Source organism: Muscardinus avellanarius (genome assembly GCF_963383645.1).
Source record: "Muscardinus avellanarius genome assembly, chromosome: 1".
NCBI lineage: Eukaryota > Metazoa > Chordata > Mammalia > Rodentia > Gliridae > Muscardinus > Muscardinus avellanarius.
In genome coordinates this window covers 29501140-29511942 of record NC_137786.1, presented here as the reverse complement: position 1 = coordinate 29511942, position 10803 = coordinate 29501140, and positions in this window count along the sequence as shown.

Sequence of the window (10803 nt, the reverse complement as noted above, 5' to 3'; positions counted from 1 at the left end):
CCCATTTGTGGGTTACTCTCAGCCTATGGACATGAAGATGGACAACAGAGGCGATGGAGAATCTTACCTCTCTTGCAGCTGAAAGGGGAGGGAAACATGAGGATAGTGGTGAGAAGAACATGGAAAGGAAGAGTAGAGAGGCAGTAAGCCTGAAAGAGACAGGAGCTGACAGCTCTAAGTTAGAAGAAAGGCTGATTAAGAGGGATGTTGGACTTTGTTGGCTATGGAAAATATTTTGTATTCAGACTGAAAGTAGAAGGAGTGCTCCATCCACTTATAATCCCCCAAGTGACCTTAATTTTGAATAAGGGGTAGTAAGTATGTGGCAGTAGTTTGGTTAAACAAAGATGTAAATGCAAGTTATTTCATAATATGACTGGATACAAAGTTAAGAGCTAGTAGATTCACTTGTGGAAACCTTTGAAGGCACCTAGAAATTCTACTTAGATGTGCCCATCTCTTTTATTTTAATGGTGGTTCTCAACTGGCAGCACAATGGAAACCCCAAGGAGCTTTAAAATCTATTGATGTTGTGCTCTAACCCCAACCCCGGGAGTCTGATTTAGTTTAAGGCAGGATCCAGGAATCAGTATTTTAAAAAGGCATTAATGATGAATTTTATAACTTTTATTTCATTACTTTTCCCAGTTTTAATATTGTTATTTACTGGAAAAGTGTTGTGAAATTCCTTTCTAAAAACTATTTTATTGATTCTCTTTGATCAAATACTTTATTTATTATCTTGATATTTAAAAAATTCTAAGCATGCAGTTTTTTAACTACATGATGGTGTTGATTTTTGTGGCCTGACTCCAGTCTCTTAGCATCATTTTATTAAATTGCTTCTGTGTTAGTAAGCTTTTGGTCAATGTGACAAATACTTGACAAGAACAACTTCGGGGAGAAAAGATTTATTTTGCTCACAGTTTCTGTGGTTTCAGTCCATGGTTGGCTCTTTGTGTTGCTCTGTGCCTGGGGTGAGGCCGAATATCACAGTGGAAGGGCATGGAAGAGAAAAACTGTTCATCTCCTGGCAGCCAGGAAGGAGAGAGGAGAGAGGGAGAGAGGGAGAGAGGGAGAGGAGAGAGAGAGAGAGAGAGAGAGAGAGAGAGAGAGAGAGAGAGAGGAAGGAAAAAGGGAGAGAGAGAAAGGGAGAGAGAGAAAACAGATTGAGAGAGGGAGGGGAGAGGAAGAAAGAGGAAATAAGGTCCAAGGACAAGATAGAGTCCTCAGGGTACAGCCTCCCTCCACTGGCTCCCAGTAGTCCATTTGTCTGTTAATAGATGAATCCACAGAGCTCTCATGAGCCAATCACCTTCTCAAAGCCCCACCTTTGAGAATTGCTGTACTAGGGACCAATCCCTTAATACACATCATCTTTGGTGGGACATTTAGATCCAGACTAAGCAGCTTCCATGGGACAATTTCAAGCTGCAACCTTCTGTCCACCTAGAACCCAGCTGGTTTTTAATTTGGTCCCAGCTGTGCTGCTTTATGCACTGTTTAATTTAAACTAATTCTCATACTCAGCAGCATTATAAGCCCTTTGAGAAAGATTAGGTTTGGATGCAAGTGATCAAGCACCCCAAATAACAATGGCTCGAACAAGACAGGCAGTCTTTCTCATGTATAAATTGAGAGGAGGGAGAGGTGGGGTTGATATGATTCTCCATAATGTTAGGGGCCTGAACTCATTCTATTTTGTTATTCTGCCACATGCATCATCTGTTTTCATAGTTATCACATAGATGAGTCTAAGAGCACCATCCATGATGGCCACATTGTGGCAGCAGGAAGAAGAGCAAAGACAGGACAGGGCAAATCTCGTACTCGAAAGACATTATGAGAAGAGTCACTTCTGCTTCTCTCTAGATGGCCTGGACTTTGAACTTGTTTTCAAGAGAGACTAGGAAATTCATTCCTTATTCTGTGTGTCCTAGTACATGGTACCGATTCAAAGGCTCTTTACTAGGGAAGGGAGGGAGAGGGCCGTTGAGGTGATAGTCAGCAATCTTTATGTAAAGAGGAATAACCAAGTCTTACACATTCTTCTGTGTATCTACCATGCCTACCCCACTTGCATATAAAAAAATGCTACTAGTTTGTTATCAATTTATTCCAGCTAGCCTACACTATCTTCTACCATTTAAAAATTTCTAATTATATAGATTTTAACCACATGATATTGATTTTTGTGGCCTATCTTGGAAGTCTAATCACTATTTTTATTAAATGGTTCCCATTTTAAGTTGCCAATTTCCCTCTGAATAAAAATGAAATTTTCGATTTTAGATGATTGTGATTGTTTTATTACTGTTCATAACTCAGAGAGTTACTGTACTTAAAACAATGTGTAAACTTTGTATGTATGTATCTTCTTGGAGGAAGAGGTGGCTCATAGCATTCATCAGATTCCTGAGTAAACCTGCATCACACAAAATATTAAGGGTAATTGGTATAAACAAAGAAGGAACATAAACATTTTGATTCCTGGCTGATTACATTTCCATTCTGTCATTATTTTATACTATTACTTTAGAAATCTGATAGAGATTATTTAACATAGAAGTATATCAAGTAATTTAATAAAATTTAAAGTAGCTCATCATTCAAAGATGTATTCTTATTACAAAATAAATTATAACTTTCAAATTATTTGTTTTATAAGTTTAGGTTCTTATATTTTGACATGTCTTAAGATGAATTCTAGCTAGATATATAAAAAATAGGTTGTCCATGATTACTTGGAATACAAAAAGAAATAACATTTCTGTTATATCAAACTAATACTATACATGTAAGTGATCTCAGAAATCCTAATTTGGGTGACTTTTAAATGTAGAGTGGAAATTTTTTTGAATATTCTCTCGATATATTTGAACAATTTAAATGTATCATGACTTTCATTTTTCCCAATAATGGAAAACTAAGCATGTATTTAAATATGTGACAGTCATGAATGACTTTATAAAGGGCTTTAAATTGAGTAATAGCTAATAGAAAAAATACAAGGGGTATTTTTAAAGCTTTCTTATTAAATTTGTTTTTGCTATCTAAATGGAAACTTTCTCTTTAAATTTGGTTATATTTTTATTTAATTGTGTTGTAAATCAATTGGTAGTGTGAAAAGTATTATTAAAATATTCCAAAATATGTTAATTGATCATTTTCTAAATGTTGCCAGAAGACTTAGTTGTATTAAATAAGATCCAATTTATTTTTTTGTAGTACTGGGGGTGGAATGCAGGGGCTTTTCTACCTCCGGGCTATACTCCCAGACCTATTTTATACTTTATTTGGAAACAGTCTCACTAAGTTTCTGAGAGCCTCACTCAGTAACTGAGGCTGGCTTCGAACCTGTGCGATCCTCCTGTCTCAGGCCTCCCAAGCGCTGGGATAATAAGCGTGCACTATCACACCTGGCAAGATCTGATATTTTTGCTCCTTAATTAGTTACTGTCTAGCATAACAAAAGAAAAGCGCATGGAATTAAGAGAAGACAGTGAAGGGTGATTCAGTGAAATATGACATTATACAAAAATCATTATTTGGGTAAAGAATCAATTAGCATGAGCTGAAAGTGTCCATCTCGTAGTTCCTCATAGAGTTGTTAAATTAAATGACCATTCCACCATCTCTTCTTGAACTAGTTATTTACTTAAAAGTCAAATTCCTCCACACATATCAGAAATTCTATCTGTAATATTTATTTGGACATTTCCCTCCCTTTTCTAATAATGTAATCCCACCCTAGCCACTCACCAGAGAAAACAACACAATTTTTTTCATGTGTGGTGATGGCATTTAGAGAACAAAAGATCATGACAAATATTAATTTGAATATCTAGATGTCTACGTGATGCTGTAATATAGTCCTTGGATAAGAACTGCTTGCATCTCTCTTGGGAGTCATTGTACCAATCCAGGAGTGAAGAAATCCTTGGACTTTAAAACCAATTACCCTGGAAGAATTCTCTTTTTGAAAAGAAAAAAGAACCCGAGAATGGTGTGTGTGTGTGTGTGTGTGTGTGTGTGTGTGTGTGTGTAGAATGTACAGGTGGCAGTAGTGGCAAATTTTGCATATAAAGTAACCGTTCTGGAGGGCTCTTTCCTAATAACATTAAGGGAAGGGGAACTCTGTTGTTTAGTTTTTAAATTATCTAAGAGGGAGTGCCCAAACTAGCATTGATGCCAAGCAAGTCATCTGCTATATCATAAACTTTAGAGGCCTTTTTATTCACTTGGCTAAACCAGACAGGAGTAATGAGCCACACTAAAACCTGATGGCTTAACATAACAAAGTATTTCTTGCTTTCCCCGGTCACAGAGGCTTTGCTATGCCACACAGTTGCCTCTACTCTGGGGTCTAGGTTGGCAAAGGAGTCACCATCTGGAATATTGCTGGTCAAAGTGGCAGATGGAAAAGCAAAACCAAATAAAAACGACCGAGGTCTAACATCTCTCTCAGTCTCTGGCTTGCAAAGAATACAAGGCAATCTTGACAGTTTAGAATTTGTTCAAGATTTGTAAGATAAAACTCTATTAAGGTAAACACAAAGTCTTATATTTAGGACCTCAAATTCATTTATCCAGAATGTGGGTATGGGCAAAAAAGACTTAAGTGCTCAATATAAAGGAGCTGAGAGTGTTATAAGGCACCCCAAAGCTAAACCAACCAATTTCAGGCTGTAGTAATAACATCCACAACAAAAGGGGTAATGTTCTCTAGTTGTTCCAGGACACTCCTTATTGGTTGGACCATTCGAGAACTATCCAGATTTTATATTATACTAGAAAAGAGACAGAAAGAAAGTGAAATGAGCAAAAATTTTGAAGTGAGCAAAAATGTCAAGGGTCAAGAAAACTGTAATGTGAGAAACTGTTGAAGAAAGAGACTGCTCTACCTAAGTAAGAAAAGATGGAGAGGCGATGTCCTGCCTGCCTCTAAGAATGCAGAGAAGGGATTCAACCAAATCCAATGTATACAGAGGGTAGAATCTTCATTCTACTCTTAAAACGGGAACTTCAAGGAGAGTTCCAGCTCAGCATGGGAAACGTATTAATGATTAGAATTGCCAGCAGTGGACTGCAGGACGAGATACCTAAACATGTTTCGTTATAGAATGTTTTCTCACTGTTGTCTCTGAATTTTATTCCTAGTTAATTGGCTCTACATTTTTTATTTGGAAGTTAGGGGACTATTTGGATCTTAGTTAGGGTTTTTATAACTGCTAATTGATTTTTAAAAATTCTCTTGGTAAAGAATTTTCAAAACTCTCAGGATCATTTAATAACATAGCTGACTTGGGTGGCAGTTTAGTTACTTGATCTGAGTATAAATGCATGCCAGTATCAAATGGTGAAAATAAAGCCATGGAGAGAATTTAACTTACTCAAGCTCATGTACATAAAGAACTTCTCAGAGCAGAGGCGGAGTAGGTACCCAGGACCTCGGGTTGGAATTGTTAAAATTCTTTCTGTGGTGTTTCTTTACTAAAGCCAACATGCTCTCAGTAGGGCCTTTCAGCTTCCTGGTCTCAATTCATTTTCACTGTTCCTCTTGATTACTTCAGATTTCAGGGTCAAAAGTATCATTGATTTTTAGGATTTCTTTCTTTGTTTGGTATATTTAAATTTAAACCAGGCCAGGGGTATAGCTCAGAGATAGAATGCCTCTGGTTCAATCCCCAGTACTTAAAAAAATAAAAAAAAAGGTTCTGCAAAAGAAATACAAGCTCTTTCTCACTTTTCTGCTTGGGTACCAACTCATCTTTATCTCTCACCGAGTTGAAACTGATGGCTTTTTCCCTAAGGTTTGCAAGGAATTAATTCTCTACCTTTCTTCAGGGACCTGTGAAATCTAACTACATTGTGATATGGAGAAGCGTGAGGCCCTGGGAATTTATGAATCATAGCAATGGAATCTGGAAACAGTCATGTATCCCTTTGCTTTAAAGCATATTCTTGTGCATTGTGCATTCAGTTCATGGTTATAGCCCTTCCCTAGTGCCAGCTTTTTAAGTTAATTTTGTTCACGTAGGCATCATCTGAGAAAAGTTATGCTGGCAAACACTTCAGTGATATAGACGTTTATTACTAAACTGAGCAATCTGTTTCCAAAAGTTCAGGGCTTTTCTCTTTAGAAGAGTCTTCAAAGGCTTATTGCATATGGCCCCTGCATTTGCTGACTCCCTAGCACTTCCTTGAATAAGTGGTGTTAAAGCGATGATGGGGAATGCTTTCAGCCTTCTGCTGGCTTTGAGATTATACTGTTACAGTTTTTCTAGGTCCTTGAGATGTGTCATTAGATTGTTTACTTGGTGACTCTGTTCTTCTTATATGAGCACTCAATGCTATAAACTTTCCTCTTAACACCACCTTCAAAGTATCCCATAAATTTTGGTATGTTGTTTCTCTATTTTCATTTAATTTCAGGAATTTCTTTATTTCTTCCCTTTTTTCAGTCTTATCAACTTCTCATTCAATAATGTATCATTCAATTTCCATGTATTTATATAGTTTATTTTGGTTTTCCTGTTGTTGATTTATTTCATTCTTTTGTGATCTGAAAAGGTACAGGGAATTATACCTTTTGAATTTGTTGGTGCTTGTTTGTGGCCCAGGATGTGATCTATTTTGGAGGTGGTTCCATGGGCAGCTTAGAAAATATGCTTCTAAAACATAAAAATATGTCTCTGCTATTCCTAGTTTACATATTCTGTATATGTCTATTAGGTCCATTTGGTTTATAGTTTTCTCTACTTCTGAAAAGTCTTTACTCATCTTTTGCTTTAGAGATAGACCTAGTTGTGTGTTGAAGTCTCTCAATAGTATTGTATTTGGGTTTGAGATCTGATGTCTTGAAGGTTTTGTTTTATAACCGTGGGTGCACCCCTGATCATTTTTGGTCTCCATTGGCATGATATATCTTTTTCCATCCTTTCACTTTTTGCCTATGAATATCTTTGGCTGTAAGGTGAGTTTCTTGCAAGCGTTATATATTTGGATTATGTTTTTTAATCCACATTGCCTATTTATGTCTTTTAATTGGTGAGTTAAGTCCTTTGATGTTCAGAGTTATTACTGAGATATGATTTTTGTTTTCTATCATTTTATGTTCTATATTCTGTTTGATATAATGTTATTTCTTCTTTGCTTAGTTGCCCCACTGATAGAATTCTTTTCTTCTCTGGTTCTGAAATTTGCTTCATTTTTCTTCTTTATGATTTACTTCTTTAAGTATTTTTTCTAGTGTTGGCTTAGTATTTTTGAATTTTTTGAGATTCTGCTTATCTTGAAACACTTTTATCTCTCCATCAATCTTGAATAATAACCTCCCTCAATATAGCAGTTTTGGTTGGAAGTGTTTTCTTCCAGGGTCTGGATTACATACCAATCTCTCTTGGCATTCATGACTTGGATTTTAAAATCTGGAGTGATTTTTGTTTTGCCCCTCAGTGTCATCAATTCTTTTGTTCTCACTGTTTTTAAGATTTTTTCCTAGCCTCTATTATCGTCCCCTAAGACTCCGACCCGCAGGGGCTTAGAGAACGACACAGACACCTCTTCAGCTGAAATATGAATTCTTCTTTAATGGATCCTTAATTCTTCTTCTAATATGTCTCAATAATATGTCTCTCAATAAAAAATAAAAAATAAAATAAAATAAAAATAAAATAAAATAAAAAAAAATAAAAATAAATAAAAAAATAAATAAAAATAAAATAAAATAAAATAAAATAAAATAAATAAAAAAAATAAAAAAATAAAAAAAAATAAAAAAAAATAAAAAAAATAAAAATAAAAAATACAAAATACAAAAAAAAAATAATATGTCTCTCAATATGTCTAATATGTCTGACAATGCGTACAACAAGCACAATATATATCAGCATCATAATCCCTCCCTCTATTCCCTACCAACCCCAAGCTTCCCACAGCTAGGGCATGCACATTTCTGACTCTCTTATAGGCAGACTGGTGGTAGCACGAGGTGCTGCGTCACTGATCATTCTGCAGGCACGTAGCATGGCACACTGCGCATGCTCAAGGAGACGTCCATCTTGTGAGTCTCATGACTTGGCTGCAAGCCTAGGCGCCATCTTGAATCCACGCTGGCAACAAGCCTGGGTGCCATCTCGGTCCAGCCAAGTGGGCCCCGACACTCTATGTTGGTCATTTTGATTATTACATGGCCCGTGGAGGTCCTTTTTTGATCCTGTCTTAATTGTGTTCTGTATGTCTCCTGTACATGGATGCCCAAGACTCTTACCATGTTTGGAAATTCTCTGAAATTATTTCTCTGAAGAGATTATGGATACCCTTGCTCTGTGCCTCTATTCCTTCTTCAGTGCCTTTTATCTGTAAGTTAGGATGTTTCATATTGTCCCATAGTTTGTTGGATGTTTAGATTCTGTGTTGTAATGTCTTCTGCATACTGTTGACTATGCTTTTGGTTTTGAATGAACTGTCTTCTAACAGTAATATTTTGTTTTCCATTTCTTCTAATCTTCTGGTATTTCTTTTTATTGCTGTCTTCATTTCATTTATTGACTCTTTCATTTCATTCCAGGTTTCTTTCTGATTCTCTCTTAATGTCTCAAATTCCTTTGTTATTTCCTGTACACTTACTGTGGGGCCTTCTAATATACTGAAAATCAAGATTCAGAATTCTCCTTCTTGCATTTTTTGTAGTTCAATATTTGTCACTTTCTTTACTTCCTCTCTGTTCATCATTCTCATATTTTCAGAATTCTTAGGTTTGTGTTTCTGTTGCCTTGGCATCTTCTTTCTCTTTGTGTGTCTTATTTTTAATTGGTGCTATTCCAGATTACTATTGGGAGAGATGGTTTCAGCTATTTCTCATACTTTGATATTAACCCTAATAATATGGGTTGTGTCTACTATCACCTCACTGTTGTTTTACCTGTAGTTCGTGAAAACTAAATTGGTCTGGAGTACCTTCTGCTTGCTGTTATAATGGCATTGGTGGTTTTCAGGTATTAACATCAGGTGTTTTTTCTGCCACTACCTTTATAAAGTCAATTCAGTGGTATAGGCAGAATAGCTTATGTTCTATGCGTTTTTTAAAGTTTGATGTGTGGTCATTGAGTGCTTTATTCTGCTGGCTGTGGTTACTTTTTCTTCATTGTCTCATTCTCCTTTACTGTGGATTACCTGTCTGGCCCAATCTTAGCATTAGGGATTTAGAGGTGACAGCAGGTTGATACATGGGTAAGCAGTGTTCTTTTCAATGGTCAGGGTTAGGTGAGGGGGGAGGAGCTGGAGTGATGCGTACCACGTAAGTTAAAGTAGAGGATATGATTGAGTAAGAATTCAAGTATAATAAGGTAGTGTCTGATTGAGATGAGAGATAGTGATATAGTAGGATTCTTATAGTTTGTATAGATTGTTTAGGTATGGAGATATAAAAAAAGTTTGGATATAAAACAAGGAGATAACAATAGCCTCTGACTGTTTTTGCTCAGGTTTCAGGGTGGCAGGTATCACTGTAAATGAATTCCGTGTAAGTACAGAGTTCTGCGTTTTCCCATCCTGGGCTATGTACTTTCCAGCTTTGGGCTCTGATCCTTCCGCCTTGTGCCTGCACCTCCCTACCCACACCGGCAGAGGGTATCTAGTGTAATCTTAGAGTGGCCCTCTGTGACCTTGTGCCGGTACTATGCTCCAAGCACTATGGGCCTTTCTTGTTTCTGTAGGTTCTAATCCGACAGGGTTGAGCCACCAGACCTTGCCCGCTGGGGTCCCTGCAGCTGCTCTGGGTGGTCATTCACTCAGAAATTCAGTTACCTTACTGTTCTGTGGCCAGGGTCTCTGGAGGGCACAGTGCGCTGCTGCGGTTGCTGGCTTTTGGTGAGCACATGGGCCTTGGGATCTTTTTAATCCCTCCCTGAAGCGTGGTGCTGATCACTTAAGATGTTGGAGCTCTGCCACTGCTTACTCTACTTCAAGTCTTTGGTTTACTTGCCAGAATTTCTTAGGGCCATGAGCCTGGTTCAGCCAGTGGCCCAAGACGGTGCCAGCCTCCACACCAGGTCAGTTGTGCGCTCGGGCTCTTTGCTGTGACTCTCACATTCTGACTATTGGATTTTATTTCACCGTGGTTCTCTTCTGTGTGTTTTTGTTCATTTGTATCTTTGCTGCTTTATTTTTTGGCAAGGAGCTGCCTTCATGGTAGTTGATTTTTGTTTGTTACAGCTGAGAGATATGCTATGTTCCACAGTCACCATTTTCTCCCCTTTTTTCTCTTTCCCCTCCAATTCTCCTTTGCCAAGATTTGTGCTGTTCTCCTAAACTCGGTGCTAGTTGCAAGCAACAGAGACTGTGTGACTGCAGAGTTAAAATCCAACAGTGCACCCCACCAGACCCAGCAGCTGTCAACTGCATTCTTAACATGCCCACTCACTATATTTCAATTCTCAATCTGTCTTTCTTGAAAAGCTTGAAGATCTTTTTCCATGTAAGTGAATAAATCTTGCCTTATAGATCCAGATGGGCCTTAAAATGTGTTGATTTCCCCCTAAGGATTTAAGAAAATAAGAAAAAGGAGAGGACATAGGAAGGAATATTTTTATTAGCTTACTATCAATTAAAATATTTGAAAAGTGTTAGCAACAAAGCTGACAGGTAATTCTGTACTTTTTAGGGGTCCAGAGTAGAAAGAGATTGGTCAGAAGTTAAAAATTTATGGCTGTAGAAGTGGATGAATCAAGTCAGATTAATCCTAGAATTCTTTGTATAAACAAACTCTGCTCAAAAGTCTTTTTTTCTTCCTTACCCTTT